Raw genomic sequence first — 14,404 nt, 5'->3', positions numbered from 1 at the left:
AGTGTTATGAGCACACATGCACATAGGCACGGGTTAGCATTGCATGCATACAAATACACTGAGTCCCTGGTCAGCGTTATGTAAACACATGGCGTTAATCGATTATAGTACACACACACACAGTCAGGCAATTGTCAGGATTATGCACGCACACGCAATCAGGCCCTGGTCTTTCATGTGCACACACAATAAAGAACTGATCAGAGATATATACGCATACATATATATACACACACATAAACACACACATACACAAACATGCTACAACTTCAGTGTCTCCCTCCAAGTCTAGCGACTGTCTCTGAGTGAGTGACTCCTCACTCAAGTCCCCGAGAGACTCAGTCTCTACATACACACACACACACACCACACTCCCTCTCATAGTCTCATTCTCATTTCTCAGACTCAGTCAGTTTGCCTTGAGACTTGACAGAGGCGGGATGTGCGACGCTCAGCGCCCGGGATAACGCCAAGGGATTATAACGGACGGTTGTCGTTGTAGTGGAAGTCGGTGCGTCAAGGGGCTTCTTCTTCGATCTTCGCATTCGGCGAAGACACGAAAGAGTGAATGTGCGATTCGTTGGTGCCCATAGGAATGACGACCTGATCTGGATCTCCACGCGAAGGAGGAGCGAGGATTTAAAAAAAATAAAAAAAGGAGGGTTAACAGGATTTGTTTAAAAAAAAAAGGGAGAGATAATTTTCAATCTTTTGAGACTTTCAAAACGTGTGTCGTTTCGAGTGAATATATATATATAAATCTTGATATCTAATTATATTTCCATGCGATTTGTGACACCCGATCCTATAAAATGCAGAAGAAAAAACATAGCACACTGTAAGAGCAGTTGAAGAATTTAATAGTTTTTTTTGAAATACCGAAAAATTCGAATGTCAGAATCATACCAGTAGGTCACCCTTCAACGACGTCTTAACCCCACAACGACACGTGTGTCTATGAGGAGGAGGAGGACACGACGGACGAGGAGGCCCTGGATGTTGTACGCAAAACCGAAGGGGGAGAGATATTTCTACTTCGGTGTCAAGGAACTTCGGTGGGTTCGCCCTCGAGGAAGGAACAGTGGCCGGCGCTCCGGGTAAGAAAATTACAGACAGACGCACACGCATACAAACACCAGTGCATGCTCGACTGACCCTTTTTGCATGACAGCTTCGTGTAATGCATGACGCGCTGTGATGATTTATATATGTGCGTGTGATTTTGTTTCCACTTTAATTAGAATTAGGAAGTGATCTTGATAGGTTCTACTCAGCAATGACGTTAGGTCAATCTGGGCACAAATGGGTGTTAGTGCTTTGGTAACTGAGGTCACTTAAAGGAATTTTATCAAGGTAACTTGAATAAATTGCAATATTTATTCTTGAGCTAAGTAAACCAACCTATTTTGGGCGTAACTTATACCCGAAACCAATTTACATTTTCAATTATAAACAAAGGCAGAGAAAAAAACATAGACACTGAAAAATGGATACCGCCAAGAATCAAATTTTTAGTCTGAAACTCTGACAGGAAAATTTTTTTCACAAAATAAAAAAAATTAACGGTCATGGGCCACGAAAAAAGTCTACGGAACTGAAACACCCGATTTCTAGGTGGCGGGAATTCGTTGAGTTCAAATTCTTGGTACCTTCCGAGCAATATTGACAGCAGGATTATCAAACTAGTGTTTTAGGTATCATAAAAAAAATTAAATCATATCTTTTATCTACCTTTAAAAATTCATATCTTATATAGTGGACGATTTCTTGGAAGCCTATTAGGCTTTCCTGTGTCTGTGTAAAATTAACGATAACAAATACCAACACTACATACTTTAAGGATATAAAACCTGATTTAAACAGGTAAATAACATCAAGGGTTTACCTCTTTTACTTGATCTAGAAATATGAACACCAGCTCCATGTTCCAAGTTTAGATCACAAAAAATCTCAGTTAAAATTTATTTTGCGACAAAAGTGAATATCTTTAACTAACTGGAATATAACTCAAATTTCGCAATATACTTAAAGCCCAATCCCTTAATTTTCGAAAACGTTTTCTGGTCTGTGCATGAAACCAGAGAGCTTATCCAGATTCATAAATATTGATTGGCAACGGTACTGTTTACATGCGTGACGTCATACCAATTCATGTCGACATTTTAATAGCTTACAAATTGATTACCAGTGAGACTCGTTTTGCACATCGTGACACGTGATCCAACCCCAGAATCAATTACTGGGTTGCTTTGAGAGAGAGTGAGAGAGGGGCCCTCTCGTTCTCATGGCATACGTAAGTAGTTTTTCCTTCTCCCTATCTCTCCCTACCCTAGTTACCAACAAAACATATCTATCAACTATTACCTAATTAATTACTTGGGTCAACAGGGGTATGTTGGATTTGTAGGAAACTTACCAATCCGTCTCTCTTCGTCCCATTAAAAATTCGAAGACAGATCGTCCACGTGTGAGCTGGATGAGCTACCACCAAGCGAGAGAGAGAGAGAGAGAGAGATATTTAACATGCATATACTGAATATTACAAATTGAACGTCACAACTATTATAAAAGAAATTTCTGTATAGTTTGGCTTAATTTTTTTTTATCTATTCTAAAAAAAAATACATCAAATAATGACTCTTACCAAATCGGAGAGAGAGAGAGAGAGTAAGTATCAATTTATAATAAAAATAACTTAAGATAAACTCACGGCAATTTCATCCCATACATCAACGTTTCTACCAGTCCTCATGCCATGAGAGCCAAGACGAGCGGTAATGTGTTATAGAAACACACTCGAACGATAGTTACTAAAAGAGAATTAGAATTTAAAAATATATATATAAAGACGCCTGACAACAGAATGACAGACATGAATAAGAAAGGATTACTTCTCAGTTCTCCCCCCCCCCCCCCTCCCCCCACCGCCATTTTTTTGTTTTTCTATTATGTCGACCTGAAGCACACGCGCGCAGCAACAGGCGTTGTTGCTCTTGCAGTAGATCCTAGCAACATCTACATAGATACAGAAGGAAGCCACATAAATGTCTGAGCCTCTCTTTATCGTGGCCTGACGAAACACCGAAGAAGACTTTGGGGAGAAAAATCTACAAATGCGATGACATCGTTCGATAAGGGAGGAATGCAGGGGAAGAATACCGACCACTTAGTACTTGTTTTATTCATTTTTTTCTATCGTCCCTTTCAAACGAAAATACTGATCAATCCAAAAAAAAATTTTTTAAACTATAACAGCATCCGCGGACTGTTACGAAGTAACGTTTGCGACATTGTTTTTATGTATTTATCTATTTATTTATTTATTTTACTGTCCCTTTCAAACGATAATATTTCTGAAGTTTTAATAAGCGACAAGACTGCTCTAAATAAAATAAAAATACTCGCCCCACACAAATCTAATGATATGAGTATCAATATGAGACACCTTAATTATACAGTGGAAGACGCTCAATGCAAATCATCAAACTGGATTTTTGTGAAAGATTTATATCAAAATCTATTGCAACCAAAGGAAACAAGTTTTGTCTTATATCTCACTTTTGCTAAACTCTACGGTCGATGCACGCCATCTTGAACAGACTTTCTTCTCGACAAACATTGGAGGTACAAACTTCCTTTTCACACACACCTCCCCCCCCCCCCCCCCCCCCCCCCCCCCCCCCCCACTTCCCCAAACATACACATACCAATATACACGTGCACAGACACCAGTGTGAGCTTATTATTATTTTCTTAAGACCTTCACTAAAGAAACGCTTTGAACAACTTTTTGTAGTGTGTGTGTGTGTGTGTGTGTGTGTGTGTATATATATATATATATATATATATATATATATATATATTATATATATATAATATATATATATATTATATATATATACATATATATATATATATATATATATAGATATATATATATATATATATATATATATATATAATATATATATAGTGCGTGTGTGTGAGTCTGTACGTACGCATGTATTTAAAAGTGTGTCTGTACCCATGTATGTAAATAAGTATACGTCATATATCACTCAAAAACACGCATCGTTGACGTCTGCGGTTTCACACACGCTGTAATAATAAAAAAAAATGGAGGAAAACCAATTACATCCCCAATGACTCAGAAGATGCGTCTCATTGGGATCCATTGCCTCCTAGCACCGTGTAAACCCAATATGGCGGGAAATTTCGAGTTGGGCACAGTTGACCCCGAGCGAAACCTAATTAAACAAACATGAATAATGACTTCGGTTTAGTACCAAAATAGGAACAAAAATGGGTTATTCGCTACAGGTCTTGCAGTAAAAAACGAACGAAAACCTCCTCTTGACGTCACAAGTGTGTAATTTAAGTATAAATTCTGCTTTTGAGGATGTCTTGCACAAGTCCGAGGTCTGTTTCTAAGCAGGTTTATAAAAATTATTTTATACTATTTTGTTGTTTCAGTTTTTTTTTATCATGATCACGTTAGTAGAAAAATCCTCCAGCAGCCTCATGGTTAAAAATCGAATTTGAAAAATTCCTTCACTAGCTTCCAACTACTTTCTGAGTCACGAGAAAACCTGAAAACTAAACTTACTCAATTCCACCTACTTTCTGAATCATAAGAAAAATTGATGTGGGTATTCACGCCTTTTCATTACAGTCTGATAAGTCAATGGCCTTTTACGTGCACAGTGATGGATAAATCTTTTCAGAGTCACCACTGCCCTTACGCGCAAGAGAATGATCGTAATATATTCTTCCGTCAATAGACTCTTAACATGAGCATAATCATTATAAACTCTTCCACCGTAAATGGCCTTCAATGTGCAAACTAATAAGCGTTGCAGCCAAAAAAAAAAAAATCTCATAAGGAAACAGTACTTTATCATTAGAGCAATGTGTACAGGTATTTGGAGCACCATGGAAAACCCTCATTCAATAATCAACTTGAAACAGAGCTTTGGGGTCTAGTGTAACCAGCGATGCGTCACAACGAGACCTGAAAGGAAATCCAAAAGACCCAACAATAGATAGAAATGTTTCCCATCGACCCCGGCGCTAAGAGACAGACAGCCAAAGGGACCCAATCTTCACAAAGACCAGCAATTTCATTATTAAAACCTAAGGGCTTTTTGACCCATCGCGGAGTAAAGGGGCATAAAAAGTGGCGACCCACACCAGATGACACTTTGGGGCCCTGCCATAAATACCCATCATAAAGAAGGGACCTTCTTCATTTCAGTCGACGAGAGAAAGAGAAAAATGTCACCTCTCCCCCTTCGCCCCCCCTCTCACTCTACCATGGGCTGCAACTCACAACCGTCGACTAATCACCATGCACTCAATATTCACTGCTGTCGCTGACAAAGGTACTACGTGTTTAAGAGAAAGTTCCTAATTAAAAAGGTCCTTTAACGACAGAGAGCGAACCCTAGGGGGAAAAAAAACAACAAGAATACTCGTAATGCTTCTATTACCCAAGAAAATATTACTCATTTCAAACAGTCAAGGAAACTCAGTGAAGTCCTGATTAATACCAACAATGCATAATATAGGTTGGAAAATCATGGCAAACTTTCTCATTGTAAGAATGAATGAGCTTCTCTCATGAGACTGTAAATTATGCCTCATTAACTTGTAAATATTGCCTCCCTTACCAATCAATTCTTGTCTTGAGCTTGCCTTATGCCAGCACGGACTCTTGCTCATAGAGCAGCCAGTAGCATCACAGAATATCCATCTACCGACTCCAGTACTGTCACCAAAGGTACTGAATGATTATCTTCACAACTGCTATCACTACTATGAGAAGTTCCTGTTATACTAATAGTAGTAACATTTCAGCAATCCTTTCCTGTTGGCAAAGGGCTTCACAAAAACATGACATTTCACCCCTACCTTACCACCTGAGGGGCACCCGTGGAAATGGTTATATAAAAATTTTTTTAAATTTATTTCAATCTAGACATGATAACGATAAGTAAGTGAAAGAGGAGACATTACAAAACAAATACAGCGAGATATAAATACCGCAATCCTGTATAATTCAACAGAAACGAAACATTTTAAAATGTATTATCAGAAACTTAAACGAAGATGAAGGAATCGGACTAAGAATTGTCCCTCATTCCTTAAAGCAAAAAATACGATAATCAGGATACATGAAAAACAAGGAAAATGCATTGAATTTCTCACAAGTTACAGATGCGATACTGTGAAAAGGAAGAAGGGAAGAGGGGGGGGGGGGGGCTTTACACGGTTCCTGAAAACTCACGTAATTTTTTTTTATATAGGGGTGAATCCTTTTCGTTTCGATAAGGGTGAAAAAAAATCAACATTTCTCCTTCCCCTTTACGAAAGATGACTGGCTTTTTCTTTATGAGAGATTTATGGATACTTTGGTAATCTTCGTCTATTGAACATCCAATCGATGAAGAAAAAAAAATTATTTCCTTTCTTAAAGATCCCCGGTCTCTCAGAAGCCTCAACTTTTAATTAAACCCGACAAACTGCAAGACAAAGTAAACTTTCCCTTTACCAATGAGATAAACGGGACTCGAACGCAAAGTCTGTATTAACATACGACCTTTTTTTTCATAATGATATGGGGCACGAACTTCCTTCAATATTACCAGGAAGTAATCATAATCTGGCGACGTTTGCCTAACTTAGGGAGAAGGTTGCGTCATGATAAACATATGGTTGAATTAGAAGATGAAAGCTTAAGTTACTTAATAGATGAAAAGTTTGCTACATTGACACTTTAACCTCTTTTAAAAAGCTGAGTCATGTTTCGAATAATAACATTTGTATGAGTAGAAATCTCATCAGTCATAAATACTATTACTACTTCTAATAATAATAATAACCCAGCAATTAAGAAACAAAGAAACCACCACGATCACACTCATAGGAAATCTAAAAACAACGACAACTTGAACTAAATGTAGCAAATCAGACAGATGAAAGAGCACCGCTTTCCCAAGGAATGCCTAAGGCGACGTCATTTCAACTCTCAACCCCTGCATATTCATAAGGTTATGAGACTGGGTAACGGAACACGCGATGCCCAATTGGGCAGAGATTGGAGAAGAAAAAAAAAGTGAAAGTGTCACGCGTTCGATGCTCATGTGACAGGTACAATAAAGGTACGATAAAATGAGGTCAAAGGTGCATTGAGTTCTCTGGGTAATTTATACGTGAATTTATTATATTATTATTATTATTATTTATTTATTTATATTTTGGTCTATCACAGTCCTCCAATTCGACTGGGTGGTATTTATAGTGTGGGGATCCGGGTTGCATCCTGCCTTCTTAGGAGTCCATCACTTTTCTTACTATGTGCGCCATTTCTAGGATCATACTCATCTGCATGAGTCCTGGAGCTACTTCAGCCTCTAGTTTTTCCAGATTCCTTTTCAGGGATCTTGGGATCGTACCTAGTGTTCCTATGATTATGGGTACAATTTCCACTGGCATATCCCATATCCTTCTAATTTCTATTTCCAGGTTTTTTCTTTTTATACTTATCCATTTTTTTTCCTTTTCTTTCTCTTCAACTATTTTTATTATTATTATTATTATTCTTATTATTTGATTATTATTATTATTTATTATTATTGATTATTATTATTTATTACTCATTATTAGTTATTATTATTATTATTACCCTTTCTCCGACTAGCTTGATTTTTTCAGATGATCATGTGACAAGGTACAATAAAGGTACGATAAAATGCGGTCGAAGGTTCACTGTCTGGGTAATTTATACATGAATTTATTATTATTATTATTATTATTATTATTATTATTATTATTAACCTTTCTATGCTACTAATTTTTTCAGAGCTGGGCCAGTCACTGGGTTCTTGGCAAAGATAAGACCACGAAGAGACCTATTCTGTCCAGCAGGGCCTTTGGGCTAAGCTTGAAAGCAACAGGAGGGTCCCCTCCCGAATTTGGGACCCTAGGCCCCAAAAAAATACATACAAGTCTACTCCTATTTTCTCAGACTCCTGTGGACTCTTCTATAAAAGAAATCCAAAACTGCCTCAAGACGGGTTGTTAAATGGGATATAGTGTCTTCGTGGAATTCCAGAAAACAGGAGCTGGGTCAAGGGCCTTTGTCTCCATTCTTAGGGTGAATAAAACTTTACATTAGAAGCAACTGTCTAATGATTCCGGAGGGAGCCTTGGCTCTCTGGTTCTCGAGGGGAGCCTCTGGGAAGTCCAGAGGTCACTGTTGCGCTGAACTGATCTCCTCCAGGGACCCAAATTTGACCGTGGGGCTCTCCTAAGGAGCTGGGGGTGGGGACCTCAGGGGTAGGGAAAACTACTGTATGTGCTTTTGCATCATTAGAATCTGAAGTGTTAAGGTTTCCTTCTGTAAGTAAGAAAAAAAAAAACACACATATATATATATATATATATATATATATATAAATATATATATATATATATATATAATATATATGTGTGTGTGTGTGTGTGTGTGTGTGTGTGTGTAAGAATGAAAAGACCACATTCACGTCCCATTCTCGTCTTCTTTCTTTACACGAAAAAATATTATAAATTCACATATGGATTTCGTTGCGTTTCTTCTTCTCCGAGGAATCGTCAAAAACCCTGACACCAACTACTTGACAACCGGGAGGCATTATTATAAATATATTCGTTTTTAGAACGTGTTCAAACTCACATGCTGAAAGGCTATCAACTTTCAGAATATACTTTCATCGAATGAAATCCCTCATATAAAGATAGTGAGAGGAAATACAAATAAACAACAAGAATAAACCAGTATCCTGCCCTGTGTAAGATTATTGGACAAGATTATGGTAGTGCATTCTAGGTGGTGATTGCACTTAGTGGTGAATTCTACAGGAATGCGCTTGGTAGTGCATTCTACAGAAATGCACTTGGTGGTGAATTCTACAGAATGCACTTGGTATTGCATTCTACAGAAATGCACTTGGTGGTAAATTCTACAGGAATGCGCTTGGTAGTGCATTCTACAGGAATGCACTTGATGGTGAATTCTACAGAATGCACTTGGTATTGCATTCTACAGAAATGCACTTGTGGTGAATTCTACTGAAACGCACTTGTTCGTGCATTCTACAGGAATGCACTTGGTGGTGAATTCTACAGGAATGCACTTGGTATTGCATTTTACAGAAATGCACTTGTTAGTGCATTCTACAGGAATGTACTTATGGTGAATTCTATAGAAATGCACTGTTAGTGATTTCTACAGGAATGCACTGGATCGGTGAATCTCTACATTTGGAATGCACTTGGTATGCATTCTACAGGAATGGCACTTGGATGAATGCAATTCTACCAGGTAATGCACTTGGTGGTGAATTCTACGGAATCATTTGGTATTGGAATTCTAACAGGGGAATGCCTTGGTGGGTGAATTAACAAGAAATGCACTTGGTGGTGAATTCTACAGAAATGCACTTGTTAGTGCATTCTACAGGAATGCACTTGATGGTGAATTCTACAGGAATGCACTTGGTGGTGAATTCTACAGGAATGCACTTGGTGGTGAATTCTACAGGAATGCACTTGGTGGTGAATTCTACAGGAATGCACTTGATGGTGAATTCTACAGGAATGCACTTGGTGGTGAATTCTACATAAATGCACTTCCTATTAAAAACAACGGTATAATAATGATAATAATTTTCAGTTTAGTAACGAAAATAATAAAAACAAGAATATTGAGGTAGCATATAATAATAATAATAACAATAATAATAATAATAATAATAATAATAATAATAATAATAAAAATACAAAAAGAGGCATGATTCAGTGGCAAAGCCCTCCACTGGAGCCTGTGCAAGAAACATCAGCTACCTTGCAGTAATAAGTGGTACGGAGCACCAACCTGAAGGAGTGAATAGAAAAACGATCAGGCAAAGATCCTCTGGGACTATGGTATCAGAACGGATAGGGTGATACGTGCAAAACAGACCAGACGTGACGTTGAATTGACAAAGTCAAGAAGAAAGTATCACTCATTGATGTCGCAATACCATGGGACACCCAAAGTTGAAGAGAAAGAGAGGGAAAAAATGGATAAGTATCAAGATCTGAAAATAGAAATAAGAAGGATATGGGATATGCCAGTGGAAATCGTACCCATAATCATAGGAGCACTAGGCACGATCCAAGATCCCTGAAAAGGAATCTAGAAAAACTAGAGGCTGAAGTAGCTCCAGGACTCATGCAGAAGAGTGTGATTCTAGAAACGGCACACACAGTAAGAAAAGTGATGGACTCCTAAGGAGGCAGGATGCAACCCGGAAACCCCAACACTATAAATACCACCCAGTCGAATTGGAGGACTGTGATAGAGCAAAAAAAAAAAAAAAAAATAATAATAATAATAATAATGTGCTCACCCAGCTCAGCGGCCCAGGAAACTCCAGGAAGTATACAGAGACCACTACTGTACCATCTTAGATCAAACCCAGATACTAAGAATATAATGTCTCCCGCTTTTCTTTATGTATATTCGTTCCCCCGAAGAATTCAGTCGAGGAGCAACTCTGGTGTGTCCTGGGTTCTTCGTAAAACTTGTTTTCAACAAACTGTTTGTTTGTTTGTGTACGAAACAAGCAATTGGCGCATTGGAGGTTCCCTTTAAAACCTGTCCCGAGAACGGATAGATTTTGTTTGTTTTGTGTACGGGACTGGAGGCACAATGATTTTAGGTTGTTGGTAAAACCTGTCTCGATTAACTTTTTAACCAGGCGCCACTAAACAAGGAGTAAACTCTTCTATTCTTTGCTAATATTTTTCAATCCGATCTTCGTTAAGACTACATCTAATGAAACATGAACTATTATCAGAATTATTATTATTATTATCATTAATATTATCATTATTATTATTATTCAGAAGATGAGCCCTATTCGTATGCCAAAAAGCTCACAGGGGCCAATGACTTGAAATTCAATAGAGACTTTAAATTTCACAAATTATTATTATTATCTATCACAGTCCTCCAATTCGACTGGGTGGCATAGTGTGGGGTTCCGTTGCAAATCCTGCTTCTTAGGAGTCCATCACTTTTCTTACTATGTGCGCCGTTTCTAGGATCACACTCTTCTGCATGAGTCCTGGAGCTACTTCAGCGTCTAATTTTTCTAGATTCCTTTTCAGGGGTCTTGGGATCGTGCCTAGTGCTCCTATGATTATGGGTACGATTTCCACTGGCATATCCCATATTCTTCTTTTTTCTATTTTCAGATCTTGATACTTATCCATTTTTTCCCTCTCTTTCTCTTCAACTCTGGTGTCCCATGGTATTGCGACATCAATGAGTGATACTTTCTTCTTGACTTTGTCAATCAACGTCACGTCTGGTCTATGCACGTATCACCCTATCCGTTCTGATACCATAGTCCCCAGAGGATCTTTGCCTGATCGTTTTCTATCACTCCCTCTGGTTGGTGCTCGTACACTTATTACTGCAAGGTAGCTGATGTTTCTTGCACAGGCTCCATTGGAGGGCTTTTGCCTCTGAATCATGCCTCTTTTTGTACTGGTTCTGTGCAAGTGCCGGGCTTTATTCGCTTGCTATGTGGTTTATGGTTTCATTTTTCGTATTGCACTTCCTACATATGGGAGAGATGTTATTTCCGTCTATCGTTCTTTGAATATATCTGGTTCTTAGGGCCTGATCTTGTGCCGCTGTTACCATTCCTTCAGTTTCCTTCTTTAGCTCTCCCCTCTGTAGCCATTGCCATGTGTATCGCTGACTAGTTCTTTAGTCTGTCTCATGTATTGTCCGTGCATTGGTTTGTTGTGCAGTCCCTCTGTTCTTGTCTGTCATTCTCCTGTCTCTGTATATTTCTGGGTCTTCGTCTACTTTTATTGAGTCCTTCTTCCATGCACTCTTTAGCCACTCGTCTTCACTGGTTTTCAGATATTGCCCCAGTGCTCTGTTTTCGAGTTGACGCAGTCCTCTATACTTAGTAGTCCTCTCCCTCCTTCCTTTCGTGTTATGTATAGTCTGTCCGTATTTGCTCTTGGGTGTAGTGCTTGTGTATTGTCATGTTTCCTGGTTTTCTGATCTATGCTGCGGAGTTCTGCCTTCTTCCATTCCACTATTCCTGCGCTGTATCTGATTACTGGCACTGCCCATGTGTTTATGGCTTTTATCATATTTCCGGCGTTGAGTTTTGACTTGAGTATCGCCTTGAGTCTCTGCATATATTCTTTCCTGATCGTGTCCTTCATCTCTTGGTGTTTTATATCCCCTCCTTCCATTATTCCCAGGTATTTGTATCCTGTCTCATCTATGTGTTTGATGTTGCTCCCATCTGGTAGCTTTATCCCTTCAGTTCTCGTTACTTTGTTTTCTTTTTGTATGTTGACTAAGGCGCATTTTTCTATTCCAAACTCCATCCTGATGTCCCCAGATACAATCCTTACAGTCTGGATTAGGGTATCTATTTCCTTGATGCTCTTACCATACAGCTTGATGTCGTCCATGAACATCAGATGGTTGATTCTGTTGCCTCTTTTCTTGAGTTGGTACCCGGCATCCATCTTCTGGAGTACTTTTGTCATGGGAATCATGGCTACTACGAAGATTAGTGGGGACAGTGAGTCGCCCTGGAAGATCCCTCTCCTGATATTAACCTCTGCTAGTCTTATTCCAGAGCTTGTAAGTATTGTATTCCAGTTGCGCATTGTATTTTGAGGAAGCTGTTGGTGTTTTCCTCTGCCCAATATTTTTTCAGGCATTCTATTAGCCATGTGTGTGGTATCATGTCGAAGGCTTTCTTATAGTCTATCCATGCCATGCTTAGGTTGGTTTTATTATTATTATTATTATTATTATTATTATTATTATTATTATTATTATTATTATTATTATTATTGGAGATGCAAATGTACATATATTTAAATTTAAATAGAAATATGTACATTTACATAATTGTGGATTTGTTTCTCCATTTGAAGACTCGTGCTACCATGAGGATTTTTAAATTATTATTGTTATTATTATTATTCTTCAGAGGATGAGCCCTATTCGTATGGACCAAGCTCACAGGGACCGGTCACTTGAAATTCAAGCTTTTAATGACAAACAAATCAACGGACTTTTTTTTTTTTTTTTTTTTTCTTTCTTTATTTCGTGAGCTTGCAAATGACTTCGATGCATTCGTCCATCGAATCATCAGCCATGAATGATTCATGATCAATGGATGATGATTCACGGAGGTCAAACGTGACTGAAAAGGTGACAAAAAAAAAAAAATAGACTCGCCACCCGATTTGGGTGATCACGACGAAGAAAGGAGGAGTAGGCTTCTGCAGATAGCCTAATGAACTCACCTGGACATCTGATTAAACGTAAAAAAATAATTAATTAACGTTCCTGATGATCTGTCCAATGTCCAAAGGGAGTTTTTCACTCTTCAAAGGCTATCGGGACAAGTATAAGGAATTTCCGATGACTATCATTTTACAGCCCCGTCAGTCTGGCCGTAATTAACAGATGCGGCTACAAAGAAGCAGTTCTTCATTTATTCATTTATTACCGTTTACATTAATTTGATGTTGCCATGCTAACTCCCACTGAATACATTTCACGCTATACCTACTTTGCCATGGCCTTACCCTTAACGTAGGGGGAGATATTAATTTATCGCTAAAAAAAAAAAAAAAAAAAAAAAAATGAGTAAATGAATACTCTACACACTATAGTAGATTCACATCAACCGTGCATTTGACGTCTAGGCCAGTCCCTTACGACGCTCCTGATTGGCTATTGATAAGCCAATAAATAACAGGGCTGGAAACTCAATCTCTCTCGAGAGTTCACATAGGCAGGATGTACGTTCCATCTCTCCTGACATATAAGTCTTTCAGGAGAGGTGGAACATACATCCTGCCTATGCGAACTCTTTCGAGAGAATGAGAGTTTCCAGTCCTGTCACTGGCTTCTCAAAAGCCAATCAGGAGCGTCGTAAGGGACTTGCCTAGACGTCAAATGCACGGTTGATGTGAATCTACTATAGCCCACACCATCCTCTACTCCAAACGCACTCATGCATCACAAAACCGAATTTTCACAATCTCAGAGCTTTGGGATCATAAACACCTGTTTGCTACTCCTGATCTCGACGCGTCTAAGTCAAATAGCATTTTCCTAGATTGAATGGAATGGAATTTAGGTTTGAAGCCGAGCACTGGAATCCAAAGGATTATTCAGCGCTATAATGAATTTGGTTTGAAATGTATGTCAGTGAATATATGAACTGAATAAATAAAAGAAATTATTTTAAACCTACGGTAAAAATTGATATTTGGTAAAAAAAAAAAAAAAAAAAAATGAAAAAAAAAAAAAAAAAAAAATTGG

At 38.3% G+C, this 14,404-nt stretch overlaps 1 protein-coding gene across 1 annotated transcript in view; it reads left to right on the top strand.

Moving 5' to 3' along the window:
* The first annotated feature begins 409 nt into the window (after window positions 1-409).
* The window catches only part of LOC135201557 (zinc finger SWIM domain-containing protein 8 homolog), a 107,427-nt gene continuing 93,432 nt past the window's right edge, over window positions 410-14,404 (top strand). Inside the window, exon 1 of the mRNA XM_064230562.1 lies at window positions 410-1,097. The gene's annotated coding sequence lies outside the window, so the exon portion shown is untranslated. The remainder of the gene's footprint in view (window positions 1,098-14,404) is intronic.

Source organism: Macrobrachium nipponense, chromosome 28 (assembly GCF_015104395.2).
Source record: "Macrobrachium nipponense isolate FS-2020 chromosome 28, ASM1510439v2, whole genome shotgun sequence".
Taxonomy (NCBI): Eukaryota; Metazoa; Arthropoda; class Malacostraca; order Decapoda; family Palaemonidae; genus Macrobrachium; species Macrobrachium nipponense.
The sequence above is the reverse complement of the archived record's forward strand: the minus strand, read 5'-3'. Positions and strand labels throughout refer to the sequence as shown.